At 42.0% G+C, this 22,108-nt stretch overlaps 1 long non-coding RNA gene across 1 annotated transcript in view; it reads left to right on the top strand.

Annotated features, from left to right (window-relative positions):
• Positions 1 to 18,108, top strand: part of LOC114565300 (uncharacterized) — a 31,077-nt gene extending 12,969 nt beyond the window's left edge. The window contains exon 3 of the long non-coding RNA XR_003693888.1: positions 18,048 to 18,108. This is a non-coding gene — a long non-coding RNA (uncharacterized LOC114565300). The remainder of the gene's footprint in view (positions 1 to 18,047) is intronic.
• The last annotated feature ends 4,000 nt before the right edge of the window (positions 18,109 to 22,108 follow it).

Here is a 22,108-nt window from a genome sequence, read left to right as displayed (position 1 = left end):
GGGAATTTGAAAGACAACCGTTCTATTTCGTATAGGCTTATTATACGCCCTCTAAAGCTACGCTATTGGGTTTATCCAGTCGTGAAGATTTTCTTTCCTGCCCTTGCATACAGTACGGGCTTCAACTACGTCCGCAGATACTGTATATGTACAGAGCGGACCCGTTGTTCATCTCCCACTTTTTCTTTAAGCTAGCAGTATGAAGACAAACTCGACTTCCAGCGGTGTTCGCCTCTGCTCCAACTTCTGGACCGGCTACATCCTGCCGCCGGACCTCCATCCCCGCTGCGAGACCTGCCTCGGTGCCGCTCACGCGGGCCCGGCTCTCGCCCCCGACACCTCCTGCCAGTTCTGCGCCTGCCTGCCATCTAAAGAGCTTAACCGGCGGGCGGAAGCTTTTCTGGTTTGTCAGGCTAGCGGGGAAGGGGATGGCAGCTGGGCAGACAGACGGCAATCCGTCAACACCCTGGATCCGCACGACTTCCAGCGGTGTTTGCCTCTGCCCCACAGTCTGCCGGACCGGCTACATCCCGCCGCCGGACCTCCATCCCCGCTGCGAGACCTGCCTCGGCGCCGCTCACGCCGGCCCGGCTCTCGCCCCCGACGCCTCCTGCCAGGTCTGCGCCCGCCTGCCATCTAAAGAGCTTAACCGGCGGGCGGAAGCTTACTGGCTTGTCAGGCTAGTGGGGAAGGGGATAGCAGCTGGGCGGACAGACGGCAATCCGTCAACACCCTGGATCCGCTGGAGGAAGGCTTTATCGACGAACACGAGCCCAATGGCTCGATTCCCTCAGAACGCCTCCGTCACCGGCTGTCCCTCCTCCCCCCTGGGAGGACTGGACCTTGAGACGGGGATCGATGCCCTCTCATTGCGGCTCTCCCCATCTCTGAAACGGCCGGGGGCACCGTTTCGGTGGCCTCCACCGCTAAGGCTCTCTTCTTGGATCTGCCGGAGATCATCAAAAGGCGGCAAACCAGAGAGGCATAGCGCTCCCGGCTGAGCTGAGCTTCCAGCCCCCGCTCTCTGCCTCTTGAGCGGGGATGTTACGCTCAGGAACCGCCCTTCTCATGGGCTCCACTCTGGCCGCGCTTCACGGAGCATTCGGCCGTTCGTGGAGGTGGCTCTCTCTCTCCCAGCCCGGGAAACTGAAGGCTCCCGTCTCTCGCTACGCCCCGTTCACTCGGGTTCAAGGCGACACAGAAGTGGGTTTCCCTTCGGTAACCCCCCTGGAGCAGAGCCTGGCGTCCATTCTGCTTCCGGAGGCTGCTTTTTTTCGGCCACCGGAGGATCAGGTATGCTAACCTCTGCTGTCTCCGCTATGGCCACCACTCCAGGAGCTCTTCCTCCGGAGCTAGCCACAGAGATTAGCAAGGCCATGACCGCCACCCTCACCCTGACCATGGCATCCACGGTGGCATTGTCCAGAGTCACGGCGTGGCAGACTGTGGCCCAGCGAAACACCTAGCCCCACATGTCGCAGCTACCCACTGACATCAGGCGTGAGCTTCTGTACGGCCCCATAGCTCCCGATGGACTATTTGGGCCCCGTCATCAGACAGCCACGTCCCTCCTCACCAAGCGGTCGAAGACGCGGAGCGGCTCCGAAGGCTCGGCTCTGGGAAGCCCGTTCCTCCAGAGCAGCGCCGTCGCCATGGCAACTGCCATAAAATGCTGCGGCGGCGTCTTCCCAGGCTTCGAGCCCCGCTCCTCCGCCTGGGCCCCCTCCGCAGTGGCTGCCGGCCCATTACCGGCAGGCTTCACGGAGCCGGAGGACCATGAAGGTGTCCGCCACCTGGTCTAACCCGACCCTCGAGCCACAACGGCATGGCTATGTCGGGGCGCGGGTAACGTCTGTCCCTCTACGGTTAAGTGCCGGAGACACAACAGCCCTCGTTCCCACTGAACAATGCGCTGACAACATGACAGTTGTTCCCCACACAAGCACACATAGGTATATATATCTATGACAAGCACACACCACGCGCTATGAGCGTTGCCGCTCAGTCATTCTTCTCCCCCCGGCTATGCCAGCGGGATGAGGACGACAGCGACCCGGTGGCCGCTCCCGCCCCAGTTGGCGGTGACCGGCCGCCGCCCTTTCAACAGAGCCCTACCATGGGCTGGGCGACACGATCACACGTCTCGCTCAGCGGCGGAACGGGCTCTGCGCTCCTTGCTGGCCATGTCTGTAAACACAAACATGCGCCGCCCCCGCCGTGCACCCTCTCACACCCCAATGAGACATAGCACTGGTGCTTCGAGCTCTGGGGAAGCCTCCTTTCGAGCCCCTAGCACAAGCCTCTCTCAGGTTGCTGTCACTAAAAATGGCGCTACTCCTTGCCTTGACGTCAGCCAAGAGAGTGAGCGACTTATGTGCGCTGTCAGTTCACTGTCCTGCCTCCCCATTAGAGGGGACGGGAGCGCAGCCGCCTTGCAGCCAAACCCCTCGTTCACACCGAAAAATTCTAACTAATTATTTTCGGTCGAGGGTGTTTTTTCCCTCAAGGGTTTTTTCCCCCGCCTCATGACAACGACGCGGAGGAGGTTTTCCACTGGTTATGCCCGGCACGCGCGTTATCACGGCACGGTTTACGCACGGCGGACATAAGGCAGACACAGCAGCTGTTTGTACACTATAGGGAACACTCCCAAGGAGCGGCCTTTTCAAAACAGCATCTGTCTCACTGGCTGTGCGAGGCTATCACCCAGACCTGTAACACGGACATCCGGGCACACTCTACGAGGGCACTGTCGGCATCGGCGACTCTGTTCAAGGACATGAAAGTAGCCGACATCTGCGCAGCGGCATCCTGGGCATCTCCATGCCCTTTCATCCGTTTCTATCTGCGCGATATGTCTGAGCCCTCTATGACCCACTCGGTTCTATCCTCACTCAACGTCGAATAATACTCCGTTGTATGTGTGCTCTGCCTGCCTGCTTCCTCCCCCCCGCCCCCTTTTTTGCTGTGGGTGCTGGGAGGAGAGCGGTGCCTCATATATATGTTGTCACTATCTCTCACTAACCATGCACGCCTACAATCATGATATGTACCGCTGCATGTGTAGGTCACTCGTCTGAGACCCTCACCCCCCCTACACTGGGTGGCTGAGAGGAACATGGACGTCCCATAATTGTCAATCATTTACAACTCTCACTATCATGCACGCCTACCCTCATGGCTTGGGCTTTGCAGCCAGCTAGGTCAAGTCTTTACCATGGCAGGCTTTTTTACCAGAATAACGCTTCTGATGCGATCTTCTGCCAGTGAATGACAGAGAGGAGAAAAAAAAAAAAAAAAAAAGTCTATGTCGCAGGTGGCATTGACTACATCAGCTTCGCCCTAACCCAATAGCGTAGCCTTAGAGGGCGAAGCCTATACGAACTAGAACGATAGTTACATTATTGTAACTCCAGATTCTATGAGTATAGGTGTAGCCCTCTTAAGATTCGGGCCACCTGCTCCTATTACATTAGCTGAAGAAAAAGCTGATGTTGGGAGCAGAGCAGCGGGTCCGCTCTGTACATATACAGTATCTGCGGACGTAGTTGAAGCCCGTACTGTACGCAAGGGCGGGAAAGAAAATCTTCACGACTGCGCATGCGCGAAGGGATAAACCCAATAGCGTAGCCTTAGAGGGCTACGCCTATACTCATAGAATCTGGAGTTACAATAACGTAACTATCGTTTATCCCGCCCCTCGGATTGAGCCCTGCCAATGGTGAGTTCCTTGGGTCTGGCTTGTCAGGCTAGACTACAGTAACAGTAAGGGGAAAGTTGTTACTGAAGGTCCAATTGTTAAACTGACATGTGCACCTCCAAAAATACCAGCCGTTCTGTGTTGTACAGTAGAGTGAGCACTGAGCAGCTTTAACTGTTATTGATTAAAGGATCAGCAATAACTTCTCTCACCCAGTTATACCCAGCAAGAAAAGTTAACAGAAACCCAACTTTCAAAAGCTTTCTGATCTTCAGGCTACCACTGCCTGTAATGGATTAGTTCTGTTTGGCTCAACTAATGATTTCTTTCATTAGTGATCTTTGATTGACAGGACAGCTTAAGACAGAAAAGGGGAGAGAGAGGGGGAATGACGTAACAAAGGGCTACAGGTCGGAATCTAACCTGTGGCCGCTATAGTAAGGACTAAGCCTTTGTACATGGGGCGCACGCTCAACCAGGTGAGCTACCAGTGCCCCATAAAAAGCAATTAATAGAGAGCCAAAGTCACACCCCTTCCGGTGGGACTTATGGGACCTTAATTCGGAAAAAAATATGAACGGTAGTGAACGGGGAGAGGCAAATTATTTTTTGATCCCGTTTGAGCCATGGATTATAAATATGATGTTCGTCAATTTAAAAGACAAATTTTCAGCCGAAGAAAGTCTCAGTTAGCCGTAGGTTTGTCATATGACCACTTAGTTTTGTGTGAAACCGCTAGCTAGCTTAGCTCTATTCCACAACACATGTATCGTTATCTTACCTGATGTCTTTTCAGTGAAGTGTTTTCAGCAGATAAGCAAAAGAACAACAGAGACGTCATCCATGCAACATTGAAGTGTGTAGTCTTTCTAATTACGTATTTTCACAGTCTTATACTTCAACAGTTTAACAATAAACTGAGACTTGAAAAATGATCTTTTAAATTCACGAACATCATATTTATAATCCATGGCTCAATTCAAACGGGATCAAAAAATAATTATTATCTCTCCATCTCGTTCATATTTTTTTCGAAAGATAGGTCCCATTGGCCGGAAGTAGAAGGGCGTGACTTCTGCTCTCTATTGTTTAAGTCATTGAGCAAGGAAAAATGCCAATCATTTGCTCTTTCCAGTTTCTCAAATGTGAAGCATTGCTTTTGCAGTTCTTTGTATTGTATTATTGTAAATAACATAATAATTTAATGTGGTTTGTCAGAATAAAACAATTGATTAATAGATAAATCAATTTATTGCTTCAGCAGTTTTTGGGAACTAAATTGGCCATTTAACATACATCTATTGTGCCTATAAAAGTGCAAACGTACGTATATTAAGACACTACGTCTGAAACTGCCGCCTTTTCCATGTTCAGGCACTCTAAAGAAACTATCTCTGTGGGTGAGGTCTATCTGGAAGTGCTAATAATGATTACTTGGCAGTGGAAATGTATTGATTATTGGCTTTTGACCATACCCATTACCTTGTCTAGACCTTTGTCTGTGTATGCCTTTTCCCTTTGTCCTCAGTTATTCCCTCTTCATTATATATTTCCTGTCCTTGTGCATCTTGCAGCTGCTGCCCTGTAGAAGCACCCCATTCTAAGTTACGTAAGCATGTGAAATGCTTTTGAGTGACTTAAAAGCAAAAAAATAAATAAATAAAAGCAAAGTGGATTATCTGTGACTCATTCCAACGTTTGTGAACACTTGAAGAATTTTCTAATTTTTTTGATTATCTTTGAAGTGACAGTCATGCATAGTAATCCCAATTTATGCTAATGTGCCGCTCCCATTCCTCCTCTCTGAAACTAAGGCTGAAGATATTGGCATATGGTGGTTTTGACATGCATGTGTGTGGCAACGGAGGGTCTAAAATATAAAATGAAAATGGACCAGTGTGATCTGTTGCTTTGAGTGTGTAAATGATGTGCCATGGATGCTGCTCATTGGCCTAGTGTTGGAGAGGCTAATTAACAGAAAAAGCCTGCTGGTTTGGTTGCCAACACCAACAGAAGGGCATGTTCCAGATGCCAGCTGGTATCTGGAGGGTGACTGCTTTTAGATGAATGGAGAGGATATAGTAGAGGGGAAGCTGTAGAAGTACTGTTTTAGCTCACAGTTATTTCATACAAGATGGGCAGCCACAAAGCCAACCCCAAGAAACATTTTATTTATTTTAGGAAAATTATTTATTGTAAAGTTGAATTGATATTTTAATTCTCCTCACTTTTTGTGTGAGGAAATATAAAGCTAGCAAGCTAAGCTAACTAGCTTCCACCCAGACAGTGGAAACTGTAATCCTTTTCATGGGCCCAGTTGTGGTGATGGCCAGACTGTCAAAACACGTCAGCAACCAGTAGTCCTCTAACCTCTGCTCTCCGCAAGTTACCCCGTGATTCTCTCCTGCTCAAATAACAGATGGGACAACGTGACAGCTAATGTCTGAAGTGACAATTGAAGTGATATTCTGAACTTTTGTGCACACCCACACAATCACATTACCAGTACTGCCATCCAAAACCAAAAATTCAATCCTCTTGGAAAATACTAATGTAGTGGAAACTTTACTGCCAAAAGTGGTGGAGTAAAGAAGAGTTGGCCCCGGGTTTAAATGGAACAAATGCAGAGGGAAATAAATCCCTTTGGGTATAAGGAAGAAAGTTAAACTACCAGTTTAATTACAAAGTGAAGCTTCCAAATGTTGCATATTTGACTTGTCTTTGAGTGAAACTCTGCATTCCTATCTGCTCATTTTACTGCAATTAATATGTGAGACTCTTTATCTTTGCAGGTACAGTAGAGTCATTTTAACATTCTGGAAAGAGGCTGCCAGTGTCATTAAGTGAATATTAGCTAACTCTGTCACATTAACATTTTAAAGAGCCCCTATTATGCTTTTTTGGATGCTTCCGGTCTTGCTTCCCGTGTGTTATATAGTTTTTTGTGTATGTAATAGATGTATAAAGTAAAAAAAAAAACACACATTTTCCTCCAAATAGAGCTTTCTCTTCCACAGACAGCACTTTTTCTTAACTGCCTAAAAACGCCTTGCTCACATCCCTGTTTGAAATTTCTCAATTAGTGATGTCACTGATTGAGAATGCCAGCCCAGCAAGCACAGCCTGCCCAGTTGCTTATTTGAATTTGGTTGACCAATCACATCAGATTGGGCCAACTGACCAATCAGAGCAGACTGGGCTTTTCATGGAGGTAGGCCAAGAGCTCAGAGAAAAGGGTCTGTGCGCCAGGCGCATGGTTCAAAAGGGTTGTACTTAGTGTCTTAATTAATCATAGGTGTGTTAAGGGCATAACATGCAATAAACCAATCAGAGTGTCATCTCCCCTTCCCTTTAAAAGCCGGGCGTGTTTGTACCTTGGCGCATTGCTATTATGATGGTGTGTTTGCTAAGCAGGAAGGAGAGATTTTCAGGAGAAGAAACTGATCTGCTCGTGCATGAAGTGAACGCGGGTGCTCGAGCCTAGGCACATTTTACTAATGCGCTGTTAATATAACAATGAAATGCTGCGGGATTGACTTTAGACCAGGTTTTAGCAATATGCCAAGAATGCACCTGAACACAACTCCCTGTAAAACCAGCACGCCCGTGCATTTGCTATTTAAACAACGTGGGCGTCGGATGGGAAATTGACAACTGCGTCGGTCTTAAACTAGTAAGACACTTGCGTCGGGTCTTTGCTCTGCACTGCGCCGGGGGCAAGATATGGCCCAATATGTTTTTGAAAATCAAAGCATGTAAACCTATTCTAGTAGACCCCAAGAGTACAAATATACAAAAATACAAATGAGTATGATAGGGGTACTTTAATTTTGAATAATGTGCAGTGTCCATGACATATAAATGTAACTGAATACAATACATCCCTCTCACCTTGTTGATGTGTGCCTATCTACAGAAATAAAAAAATTGAAATTTTCAGCTATCTTTCGGCTGATAAAGTAATGCTAAACATCTGATGAATGGGACAGCTTTGCTTGGTTCATGATATATTGTGGGCTTGTTCTGAAAGTGTTTTTCCCCCAATCCCAATTTTTCCTTCAGTCTCCTCAATGCTACTAAACATAGAAACACAAGACTCGTGATGAGCATAGGTAAGAAATGTTATTGGTAATAAAAATAAAATCGGGAGAGGAGTTAAATAAACAGTGGATTATGCACCAGAGTCCCTGCTAAGTAAGTTTGAAACAAAAAACAAAAAAGGTGTAACTACAGCAGATTTTCTTTCAAATACAGTAAACACTGAAACAAAACAAAAAACCTAGTTGTGGAGTAAACATTTTATCACTTAAGGGTAATTCTGTTTCTTACTATTTGCTTTCTTTAAAATCAGTAATGGTAATTGGTAGTGAAGAACTTTTTACATAAATAATTCCCACACTGCAGCATCTGTGCTTGCTTTGAGATGTCAGTCAAATGTTTTGCCCTTGAATGTAAGATGAGTAAACAACCCTTGACAGAGTACTTGCAAACTCAGTAGATAAAAATGTTTAGATTTTTAGTGCAAATGTCTTGCAGTAATACCATTTATACTTATTTATTTAGCCTGAATCGTGCCCATGGTGTATCTTGTTTACTTGTACATCACAGAAACAATGCCATATCAATAACATGCAGTATTGAATATATCCAGTATAGTATTAGTAGCATGATTCAAAAAGTTTCCTTCTCAGGTTCAATTCCTGACCATTTTGCTTCCTCTGTGAGGACAGGTTGCGTGCTTGGTTTTAATTTCTGTAGTACAAAGTATTATGTCTGGTTTGGGAACATGAGCCAAAACTAGTCATCTGGGTGATGGCAAACCACTCTTCAGATTCATAGTCGAGCTGAATAAGACTGTGCTTCTCCTGTCTAGCAAACCCAAGGCTTTTCTGAAAAGAGAACTACATCTGATATGATGCCAGCAGAGCAGTGTGCTCTCCCTCATGGCACTACAGGGATAATGATTGCTTCTGATGATGTTTATGAAGTAAAGTAAACCATCACTTTCACTGAATCGTTCACAGTTTTCACCCTCTTCTGTTGTTTTCAAAGGTATTTTGTGCAGCTTGAGTATCAACATTATCCTTTTTTTTTCCCATCTTTGTGCTCCTCATCCAGCTAATGGTGACAACTCTGCCTACAGAGAAAGGGCCCAACTCTCAGGTGGTCCACTATTGATCAGCTGAAGGCGGCACATATTCTATCTTTGTCAGCTGAAGAAGCCATTTATAACCGCATGTAAAGGAACCTATGGCTGCTCTGGAGTGTTTTTTTAGGCAAAGATAGCACGTGTCCCTTTAAAAAAAAACATCCAATTATCGTGAAAGTAAGGCTTGCTTAAGTTTGATCTGGTAACATTTTTATTAACTCATAAGCATTTAGCTCATCAAATTAGGAATACTGTATCAAATTAGTGCAAAATAATAAGAGCATTTTAATATCTGAGGGGGGAAATTCATAGACTATGTAGAGCCACAAAACAAGAGATGAATATCTCTTTGTGCAAACCTCTCCATAGAAGGTAAAATATTGTAATCTTTGACAACAAGGAGATTTGAGTACAAAATAACATTAATTTATAATGGAATGTAGTAAAAGTATATTGTATACTGCCCTGGGTTGCTGTAATAAAAACCTTTACACTTTTAATTGGGCCTGGTTACCTTCTGTCACTATATGTATGTATGTATGTATGTATGTATGTATATATATTGTGGCAACCCAGGGGACGTGAACGCCAGATTCACAATGAACATAGAAAACAGACCGTCGGCTTAAACAGAAAGTGTTCTTTAATGAAGCAGCTCGACAAAAGGGTAATGGTACAAACTGCAGCTTAGGTTTCTTCCGGTCAGCCTTCAAAAGGTGTAGTCCTGGGAGGATTTAAGCAGAGGGAGAGGTTAGTCTTTTCCTGGCCAATATCATCGTTGACCATCAGCTCCTAACAGGTTACTCCCCTGGGCCTTTGTTGCTCACTGTCTCCTCTCCCCCTGCAGCCTTGGGCTGGCTCTCTTAACACCTTCCCTCTGATTACCTGATGGGCTGCAGGTGTGACCAGTGCCAGGTGCCAAGAGGCTGCAGCACCTGAACAGGCAGATAGACTCCCTCAATCACTTCCCCCAGTCTGAGCCTATGTACCCGCGCCCTGTGCTGGACTGGCTGACCCGTTTCCCCACAGACAGACATCTATCTATCTATCTATCTATCTATCTATCTATCTAAATCATTTATATATATATACATATACAAATCATTTATATAACATTATTTGCATATATGATCATACTATTTATGGGTAAGGGTAGTGCTTTTAGTTGCATTAGATATACCAGTGTGCCGTAATGGTTTACTCAGGTTTTATATTCATTTATACCCTAGGGACATTATATAGTATATTATTCACTCTGTGGGATTCAAGTGAATAAGAGAATGATTTATGGTTTGTTTGTTTTTATAATGTACTGTCACATAATTGATATGTATTTGATGGTTTATTTAATTTAACAGACACTTTGCAATGCTTCTACAGTAATATCAAGCTGTCCAATTAGACATCCCATTACTCAAACATCAACTTGAGTTATTTACTACAATAAATTCAGCCCTAGGATTTGTGATTCTATCTTTGTTGTCTTTTTGACCTCTATATAATTTATTTCTTATCAATAATCAGGATGGGTGTGGAATGACATTTTAAAAAGCAACATACAGTATGTTATACTTCAATCATAAACATTATGTTAAATTATTGTGGATGTTGGGTTATGGGAATGATATTTTCTTTATGCCAAACAATTCAAGGAAACATGCGAATTCAGTGGTTTACACACTTGACAATAAAAGTTTTCAGCTTGTTTGCTTGCTTTTAAGTGGGGACCCTTGATCTATTAATCCGGCCCCAGGATCTGTAATATTATATGCTAGTTGGAGTGTAACCGTTTACATGGTCCTGTGCAGATGTAGTCATCGGTGAAACTGCCTGGGGCATGCCTGTGTTTACCATCCCACCGATATTCATCTTTAATCAGCCAAGGCCACAGATGGATTAGCAAGCTACATGTAAAGCTGTGTCAAGACATTAACATGCTCCCCATTCGCTGGCAGAGAAGAGATGTGGGGAAAAGAAGATAAGGTCAGCAGTTAAATATTATCACTAGCCACATGAGAGAGGCCTGGATTTGGTGGAGGGAGGCAGGGAGGTAGCAACCATGCTTAAACTGCTCCATAAACGCCAATAAACATGGAATAACCATGGGCCCCTTAACAGCCACAGCAGTTTCCGTCGGGCATTACTCTTAACAAAAACTAGGACCAGGATAAGGACACATGACGATAAGCATCTGACTTTTCACTCACCTACTTATCTCTATCCATGCCAATTATACCAGACAACTGGGGTTGTAACTGTGATTCACTGGTGATGCTTTAAAACATATTCTGAAATTCTTTTTGGAATGACAGTCATGGAGGGATTAAGGCTGAGACCTTTTTATTGACCTCTAAATTGGATTGAAATCAGACGTTAACAAGTAGAGTGTTGAAATGTGACAGCAGAGCTGATATATATTTAAACATCGCTGTTCAGACTGGGTCTTGTTTGTTTTTCAATCAGCTGGAACACCCATTCCATCTTCTCCAAAATCCATGTTCACACTCCCATCACAGAGCAAAGCTCATAGTCTATTTCCGAAGTCTGCATCACGTTCGGTAGATCCCTCTAATAAGCACAGGTCAAATAGCCTCCATAAATCATAAAACACAGCACTTTTCCTCTGGTTTCACTTCAGCTCTGCTGTAATGGAACAAGGAGCCAAGATAAATTGTTATTACTGCTCCCTATAGCGGGAACCACTGGTGGAAAAAAAAAATCAATTGTATAATCACTCGTGGAGGAGGGGAGGAAAGGGCGACATTGAAGTGTTCCTCCATTTCAGGTTATTCCTCTCATGGAGGCTTAGCGCTGCTCAAATCCCGGGTAAGGGGCAAAACAGAGCGAAACACTGAGAAAAATGATTCATTCTCAACAGCTCTCATCCAACTCAAGCACCCAGCAGAAAAAAACAGATATGAAACTCTTTGTGTCTGGCATTTACAGTTCATTTGTTTTTACATGAAGTAATATTCATTAGCAAAACCAATTTCCCCCCAAGTTCTCATCCTGAATAATAAACAAACTCTTGCAGATAGAGGGCAAAAACATCGTTTCAGCTCAAACTCTTCTTAGCAGCGCTCTAGAAATATTTTAGGATGCTGTCTTTGTTTGGGCTCCAGGTAAGAGGTGTCATAGTTTGCAGAGCATGTCGTAATCACTTGCCTTAGGAGAATCCTGCTAGAGAGCTAATCATTACCACTCTGCCAGCTTGTAGAAGGGGGGCACATTTCTCCTGCTCATCTTTAGGCTGTTTTCGTCTCTGTGTGACTGCTGCCTGTCAAACAAGCCACCACTGGCTGAAACGGCAAGTTTACATCAAAGCCACTCACAACACAAGTTCATTTTGAAGCTGCAATGAAATATTCAATACTGTAACGAAATTCTCTGCAAAGAGTTTGTTTCCCTGAAAACAAGCTGCCTTTTACTAATGCTGCAGTATCATTGCTCTCATATAGCTCTAATAATTCAAGTACTCTTCTGTAAGTGAAATCTTGCAGAGCATGTCTGTAACATAGCATTATGAAGAATGAATTATAGTATTTAGTGCATTTTTATTTTGTGCTTAACTGTAAAATCAGTTTAAAGTATATGAGTGCTTGCAATGTGACTAGTTCCCTACTCTTCAGGTGTATTTGTTTCGCAACGAGTGTGTAAAAGCATGGCGAGGTATGTACAAAAGGCCGCACTAAGGTAAAAGCAAATTGTGCTTTTCCATGTCATGCATATGCATTCATGGGAGGGTTAAGGGGACAGGGGGAGTTTTCCATAAAGAAATGGGAGGGAAAAGCATTAAGTGTGCCTAGTTATGTATTCTGCCCTATGTACAAAAACCACCCATGAAAGCGTGCCTCTTTTTGCGGTGAAAATTGTCTGCCTCTTAAAAGCAGGTGTAAACCAGCCACAAGCGGGTTTCCTCGCACGTGCCTCCTGGTGAAATGGCAGCAGTAATCCGAGCAAGACGAAGACATAGGCCAAGGAGATGAGCTGAAAAGATTTTTGCCACAAGGATCACACTTTTTAAGTTGAGTGAACACAAAATCATTAAGTATTACAGATTAAGCAGCCATGCAATATTACAGTTACTGGAAGAAATCGAAGATGCAGAGGTGTCAAAAGTATTCATATTCATTACTCAAGTAGAAGTATAGATACTAGGGTTTGAAAAGACTTTTGTAGAAGTTGAAGTATCAACTCAAGCTTTTTACTTAAGTAAAAGTGTAAAAGTACTGGTTTCAAAAAGTAAAAGTAATGTAAGGCAGAGATCTTCAACAAGGGGTCCTCAAAGTCATTGCAGGGGGGCCTCCAAATTATTGTAAATTTTTGAGTCTTTTTATTATCTTTGAGTCTTTTAAAATTAAAATGCCTTAACGAAATTCCAACATATTATTAGCAAATATAAATTCCCACTGATGATAGGCTTACTGGCCTATAGGTAAGGTAGTCCCTAAGATATCAGCCCACAGATACAGTTAATCCTAGATTTACTGTGCCACATACAGTATGTTACATTAAAATATTATAAAATCATGCCAACAATTAATATTTATATAATAGCTTATGAAAAAAGGGTATGTAAGAACGCTTTAGGTTGCCCTAACTGTTATTGTAGGCCCAGTTTAATAGGTAACTTAATTTCATACAATATGTAGTAGGGGGTCCCTGCTACATCTCACTTTAAGTTAAGGGGTCCTTGGTTTAAAAAACGTTGAAGACCCCTGATGTAAGGGGGAAACAATGCCATTAAGGACAACAGCTTAACCCCAAAACGTTAGGACAAAATCATGACTATAATAATGTTATATTAAAATCATACCTGCAAACTCAGAAGGGCTGAAAAAGGTGACACATCTCTGTGTCTGTGTTTTTCAGACAACGGCAGCTACAGGCTGGTGTTACAATCCTCCCCAGTGAAATACAGACATACTTTTACACCGTTTAGCTCTCAACATTTTAACCGTGTTTACTCTAGCTGCTAGCTAACCGTAGGCTAACGTTAGCTGCTGCCAACTGTAGTGTTAACTAGCGTCCCGTGCGGCAAAGTTTCAGTTCCCTCTAATGTCCGTTTTCGGAGCATCAGAGAGAAGCGCAGGCATCTAAGTGGCACCTAAATAAGGCACCTAAATAAGGCACCGAAATCAGCGTTGCTATTCGGTCCGGTAGATAACGGTTGTTAAAGCACCGGTGGCGTATTAGCACCGGGTCTGTGCAGGTTTGATGGATCGCGTACAAACCAATAGGGTGTCGGAATGACTATGTTTATACTTCTCATCCAACCACAATCACATTCACTCTCTCCGGATGGAGCGATCTGGATAGGGTTTTTTTGTGTGTTTTTTTGAGCGATGACGAGCCGGAATGAAAACAAGCCGAACTGAAATATGAGTAACGAGGCTATTTTTAAAATGTAAGGAGTAGAAAGTACAGATAATTCCGTGAAAATGTAAGGAGTAGAAGTAAAAAGTATGCTGTAAAATAATTACTCCAGTAAAGTATAGATACCCAAAATTTCTACTTAAGTAAGGTAACAAAGTATTTGTACTTCGTTACTTGACACCTCTGCAAAAATGACATTGAATCTCCGACTTAACCTTCACATTCCATTCCAGCAGTTGTTAAACTCCTCGCTACATTACAAATATTGGCATCAGGATAATTTCAAACAGTCATAGCATCAGCAGTGGGAATATCGCAGTCTGCACTCAGCCGTATCATAGCACCAGTACTTAATGCTTTGCTACAGCGCACTAGACAATACGTACATTTCATCACCACTAATGCCCAAATAACACGCATCATCATTTTAAATGTGCGCAATTTACGGTATAGTGGGCGGAGAAAGGCGCTGATTCCCCGATGAACTGCAGGTTTGGTAACACAGCGCGTGCGCTTTCTGCGGGTTGGCCATGGCGCTGACAACGCTACTTTCCCAAATGTACGTACATCTGTCCCCCAATGCCTTAATTTTGCCATAAAAAGTTCTTCATAAATGGTAATGATCCATTGCCTCCATTTTTATTTCTACATATTAATCCAATATTTGTTTTATGAATACATACCTGCAGAAGTTATGACATTACCCTCAACCTCAGCTGTACTTTGTGTTTAGTGCTAATTAAAGAATGTTAGCATGTTGACAGGCTTAACAGAGATGGTGAATGTGGTGAACATAACCTCCTTAACTTGTTTAGCATCATCACTGTGAGCACATTAGCATGCTGCCGTTAGCATTTAGCGCAAAGCACCGCCTCACAGAGTCAATAGCATGGCTAGCCTGTTAGTCCTGTTAGGTACTGGAGATGCTCTTGAGTGTGCATGAATGCCCATTCATTTTAAAATCAGAAAACAGGAGCTGTGCTTTCTTGGTGTGTGATTGTTTGATTAATATACTTGTTTAAAGTTTTGTTATTGTTTTTAGACATAATCAAAGTCCATACAAATGAATGTTGGTGTAACTCATTCTGCACTGTTTAATTTGCAGTCAATCATGTATGGATCATCAAAGCATACTTGTATTCTTACTGGGTTCTGAAGAGGCTAGCAGCCTCCTTTCATCACACAGTTGTTATACTATTGCTGCACTCTCCAGATGTACAAAATATAATATAATCACAAAATATATTTTGTGGTTTATTTCTATCTCTGCCGAAATACCTGAAGCTATCTATGTGTTCACTGTGCTTAAGAAAGTGTGGCAGTTGTATAGAATACAAATCCTACAGAAAAGCATATCTGCTGCACAGTGTGGTGGTAAAGAAGGAAGTGACCTAAAAGTAGGCCAGCATTTTGATTACTGATAGCTCATCTTTAACATTCACAGCAGCACTTTGTCCACCCCTCAGAGCGACTAGATCAAATTCTCAATTAGGCTTTTTGTAAGTGCACCATCGACCTTGAGAAGGGCTTTTTTTTTAAACGTGGTTCCCAGTTTGAATGTTAAGCCTTTCAAGCCACTTGAAGATAAATACTTTGTGAATCACATACAGCAATTAAAGACATGTAGAAATACAAGATGGCAGATTTTATTGATAGCATTGATGTATATGTTGAGCAGCAGCACCTTGTTCTTACGTGTCTCTTATTGTAATAAATTATACTGCTAATCCAGGTAAAGCTATGTTGAGTTACTCTCAATCGCCCTATCATATTTTATTTACAACAATGAATTACAGCAGACGCACACACACAAGCACAGAACTGATTCATGGCTCCTAATTGGCCTTAAATGGAAGCTCAGTGTATTAATAAAAATCAACCGGTTGTATCTTTTTAGGAGTGTTGAACCTTGGGAGGAAGTGATTAAATTGGTTATTAAACCGGTAAGATGCTCAAACACTGTGGTGATTGATTCCCCAGGGAGCACCTTTCACTAATGCATCCTCTGAATAGATGAACGTGATTGTACCAATTTTCACCCTGAGCTCGTCTCTCTCCACCCTAATTCACTGTCAGTCCCCAGTTCAGACCGAGTGGACTAAAACAAAACTAGTGACAGATGAACTGTAGCTTTGGTGATGGGAAAACATAAAAACTGAAGACACTGAAGCTGGAATACTTAGAAATTAATTAAACTCAAGCAATTATCCAGTGCAGTGAAACGGTAATTACAGAGAAATGATCAAGGGATTTATCTAAGAAAACAAAATGTTGACTAATGTTGATGTCTCTGTGCATCCGACACACCTTGCTTTCTAGCATTAATGCCTTTCAGAATATCAACAAATGTGTTAGAGAGTCCTGCCAAGCAGTATCATACACACAAACACGGACTTGGAATATTAGTTTGGTCAGGCAAACATCTGAGCCTGAGCCCAGTAGATTCTTTATTTTCACGAGCTCATTACATATGGTAAAAAAAGTACTAGCTGATGATATATTTTTTCCAATCATAACAATTTAAAGACATTTCGTTTTATTAAGTAACTACATTTCATATGAGTGTTTTCACAGGTTTTTATTCATCATAAATACAGCTGTAGTCCCGTCCCTCCCACTCTTTATTCCACTAGCCTCTGTAACTTGGTGGCTTTTGGTTCTTTAATTGTTTTTTTTCTGAAAAGCTGAAATGTATTCCTAGGTTTTTCTGTCATTATGATAAGCTAAAGGGCTGCTGTACCTACTACTGTACTAGTAAAACTACGCTAAGCTAAATGGCTACTACTACTAAGCTTTTTTTGTGAAATGCGTTTTAATCGGCTTTTGTTTACCTCATCACCTTGAGCATACACATGCATTGTCTCCTGTGAATCTCCTTGTGCTCTGCCAGTGGGGAAAAATTACGATCAGTAGTGCAATATAAAAAAATTAGGTTTGAAATATACTGTATAAAACATGTAATACTGCTACTGTAAATGGACAATTTTTGAGCCATGTACTGTATGCTGTGGGCAACACAATAAGCTACAGTACAATAGTTTCTGTGGAAAATGGTGCACTGTACATGTCATAACACTTACTTTAAGGCATATTTCTGCCTTAGAGAGCTGCTATTGAATAAAGTAAGCACTGTGTTAGGCCTGTGATTGCCACAAGGATGTCTCAGATAGTGTATTTTACATTTGACAACACTTTACACTTTGATTTAGTCAAATCAAAATACTTGATGAGTTAAAAAAAAAGAAGCTTTTATAGAACTGCACTATCACAGGATTGCATCCTAGACAGAAACATTTTACTGAATGAATTGAAAAACTGATAAGAGCTGTCTAAGTGGATTGGGAATTATGCAAGAAATTCTTACTTCCCTGAAAGCTAAAACCTCCTATGCAGCACCACAAGAATTCCTCAGAATGTCTTCAAAGGTTTCGGGCCTCGCTCAGTGAAAACGAATGAGAGGAGAATTGAGATTGATGCTCTTGTTTCACAGCTTTAAGAAAGTTATCATTGTCTTGTCTGTGACTTCTCATCATGTTTAGAGTGGGGAAACTTGAAAATGCCTACACAGTGCGTCAGGAAGAAGACACATTTTCCAAGATAGTTGTTTCATCAAAAGAAGCTTAGGTGTGTAATGATGGTGGTATCAATCGCCTTGTGACATCAACCATAAGCACAATTGCTTTGACAGCTATGACAGCTCAGTGCCTAGTCAAACATTTTCAGTAGTGGCACCATTTACTATAGTCCAGAATTTCATGAAATGCTCTGAATCCATTAATGTCAATTTTAATGGTAGTTTTGTTTTCTCATTTGTTCCTAAAGGACCATATGATGGCATACTGGAATCGTATAATTGCTTTGAAGCAATCTGCGTTTTTCTTAGGTAAGTTCAACAAATTGTAACTGAATGGATGTCTTCTTTTGTGTTAATAGAGTGAGTCTACGTTTCTCTGTAGAGCAGTTTTGTAAGATTAATGATGGGGGCCAAGCCTTCCTTAAGACTCATTCATTACCTTAGGCTCATCTCCCTCTAACCAAATATAACATCATGAATCACTATTCTCTCATGCCATGTAGCTGTTAATACATCTCTGGATCAGTTTACTGTTTGTAATTTCCTATTCAGAAAGGTTCAGAAATACTGCATACTAATAACTAATTGTGGTGACTGGTGATGTGTGTGTGTGTGTGTGCTGTTAGGGATATTAAAAATTGCAGTGTGTTCTACATGCCTTGATTCTCAAGAGGAGCCTATGTTACCCTGCCAGATGAGGAGCGAGACCTGTTGCAGGACAGGCTTTTCCGTTGTCTGTTGTCATGTGGCTCATAACCTTTAAACAAACATGACGTTGGTCATAATAACTTCCATGTCTGAATGGGATTATGAAACCACAGAATTATATTTTCGGGTTTGGAAAGGACTGGGCAATGATGTGATATATTCTTTATATACTTTCATGAATATATGAACATACTGTATAGTTGTAGAATTTCTAATGTGAAAATTAATGATTCCAAGAAAATTGTAACAGTTTGAACAGTTTTGTCTAAAGCAATGCATAGTAGTAGCAAAATTTGTAGTAACAGTCAAATGGGATTTTTGCATACATTTGCTATTTAGACTTTCATGATATACATTGATATATTGATTTCATTGATTGTACATTCCAGCTTGAAATTTGAAACATATTACATCTTATAAAACTTAAGGCACTGTTGCAGTTTAAATTACCCAACAGTATATAAAGTATTTCAAATTGACTGATAATGCATCAATAATAATAATCTCATAATATGATATATCATCTCAAAGAGTACTTACACACTTTATGTAGGTGAACATCTTCACTTTCACTTGAATAAGAATTCCAATGCAGGACCCCAACTTGTAATAGTATATTTTTACCTTGTGGTATTGCTATGTTTACTTTCAATTATCTAAATACTTCTTTCATTTTGGCCCTAGTGGTTGGATACACCCTGTACCTCATATTTAATATCCTATCACGATATATAATATTACGTCTAAATGCAACTTAGCAGCTCTATCATGCAAAGCATTTCACTTAGTTGTAAGAGCATAAATAATTGCAGTGGGTATGTGTAACAGCAAAGAGCTGTCAAAAGATATGCCACTCTTAAAAGCATTGTGTTTTTGAAGTGATCTCAACTTTTGGGATAAAACAGAAGGGTGAAATATTGAATGAAATGCTATCAAATTGCAACCTACTGTATATTGCATCCAAAGTACTTGAAAACTTTTGCTGAAAGCAAAAGATGATTGTGTGATATATTTCTGTACAGTGTTGTGATTGAATCAGGACTCTAGTCCAGTTGGCAACAACACTATTGTTACTGCTCAGTATTGGCTGGCTGCACCAGTATAAAAAAAAAAAAAAAAAAAAAAGGGAGCTAGGCAGAGATGTGATCGAGGTATAATGGAGTTCTTCATAGGTCAGCGCAGAACTATTGACCTCTCAGTGGGTTCTCTCTGTTCTCCACTCATCCGCCACAACATCCACCACTCATCAGCAGTCCATCAGCCCAGGGTTTCCAGGAAAAGCTGCGAATTGTGAACCATACTTGTGTCCCGCTGCTGCCCCGTCTCACCGATTCCATTCCTCTTTCCTTCAACATTCAGCGTAAACTCCGGTTGCCAGTGCTCTCTCGCATCAATCAAAATAGCAAATGGTTGTCCAAAGAGATGAGACAGCGTCGTCCAAAATATCTGGGCAGTTCCCAAGCACATTAGTCTCTGTAACAATTTTCTCTTTATCAGCAATTTCCCCTGCTTATCATGCTCCATTTATTATTCTTTCTTTTTTCATTTGCATTTTACATTCTGGATATTGAAGGAAACACTGAATTAGAGGTTATCCTTAACAGCTCACACAAATTGGATTGTTTTTTGCTTTCCCTGCATATTTTCACAGCAGCAGATTTGTATCCACTGGAGATGGATGCTGTTTTACCCAGTGGTGAGCACATATTGTAATTCCAGTTGATCCTATAGGACAGCTGTTATATTGTGCATCTCTGGGTTTTTCTCTGATATTCAAGAGCATCTCTGTGCTGTTAGATCTCTCTTGATGCGTGTTCTGTAGAGACTTTCAGGTGCACTGGCGGATAGAAATATAAATTATCAAAGTTTTTATATGGGTGTAATTTAAGGTATAGCTGAAAAAGAGCATGCAACCTCAGCATCTTTCCTGGAAGAATTTGAAAGGTGTCTTTATCTGTGATTGAATTGTTACTCGGCAGCAGTAGATTACCATAGATAACATTGGTAAGGGCCGGGACACACAGGGCCGATAATCGGCCATTGGACAGTCTGGCGAGGTCAGTGACTGGAGTCTGTTCGGTGTGTCCCGTGCCATCGTCAGTCTGGGGGGCTGTCGGCCTTCATTTTGGCCGACCTGACATGTTCAGTCGGCGGCAGGGCAGTCGGGACTCACCCGGGAATTGGTGAGTGAAATGAGCCTGACTAGAGTCTCTCAAAATCTGACGAAAATCTTTTAAACTGACCTTTGTTGAGCTGAAATGAAGACAGATTCAGCAACTGCATGGCCTATTTCTTGCTTAAAATGTTTTCAGAAACATGTTTCAGTGAACTATTTTAGTACAATATGAGATCGTATTCTGAACGAGCCGCCATGACAGTCTGGCTTTGAATTTCCGGAGAAAACAAACCCATGTGACGCGTTCGTCCAATCAGCTGCCGGTTTTCATTTCTTGGGCAACAATACAGAGTAACGCCGCCTGCTGCTATGGAGACATATAACGTTTCTCAAGTCGGTGTCACCTCAGTGTGTTCCGAGGCAGTTTTTTGGACCTCGGGGACCCGACTGATCATTTTGACTGGCTTTTCTGTCAATGGTCGGCCGTCTGGCTGGTGTGTCCTGGCTTTAACACTTAATAATAATGGTACATGAATGATGTACCATTATTGCTTTTGTTAAGTGATAAGGCTGGTGTTGTTGATGCCGCTATTGTGAAGCTGGATATCCACAGACCAAATTGCAAATGCATCTGTCTAAGCAAACCAAACATGAGCTTGCAGAATTGTCTGGTTCCCAGGCAAAGTTTAGTTGTTCTGATTGGTTGTAGGTCTATCCGATTGCGTCCAGAAGGCATTTTGGTCTACGCCTGTAGATACGGCCCTTGGAAATCACCTAATGAACTGAGAGGTTTCAGACTAATTTGCATTTGCGATTGGGTCTGGCGATGTCCGGTTACAGTAGTACCACTCAGCAATCAAATCTTTACTTTAATGTTGAGGACTTATTTCAGCTGTGGATCAATACATGTAATGCTCTAGTGATTATTTACAATGGCAGGAATGTGTATGTGGGATTGATTTAAAATAAACTACAGTGCCCATGTTTGATTTGATTTATTATTTATCTCGAACAATCAACAATGTTGCAAAACAAAACAAAAAACAGCTTATTAGGTCCTGCCCCTAAATCATAATATAATTTTATTACAAAACAAATAGATCAAATACAGCAAATACAGCATACAATCTTTCAGGTCTTACAATAACTTAACAACTTAACAATGCCCGTGCATTTCAGCAAATGTGAATTAAAAACAGATGGTTAGTGTTCTCATAATGCCGGTGTGATTTATTATCCTGATTGCTCTTTTTTGCGATGTGCAAATATTTTGTAGGGTGCTTTTGTAGGTATTTCCCCAAACTTCCACACAATATAACATATGGTAAAATAAGCGTGCAGTACAGAGTATGTAGTGTATTTTGGTTCAATATATATCTAGTTTTGCTCAATATACCAATACTCCTGGCCATCTTCATGCACAGATATTTAATGTGGGGCTTCCAGCACAGTTTATGGTCAAATACAACACCCAGAAATTTACTC

Source organism: Perca flavescens, chromosome 12 (assembly GCF_004354835.1).
Source record: "Perca flavescens isolate YP-PL-M2 chromosome 12, PFLA_1.0, whole genome shotgun sequence".
NCBI classification, from domain to species: domain Eukaryota; kingdom Metazoa; phylum Chordata; class Actinopteri; order Perciformes; family Percidae; genus Perca; species Perca flavescens.
Note: the sequence above shows the minus strand (reverse complement) of the source record. Positions and strands in the feature narration are given on the sequence as shown.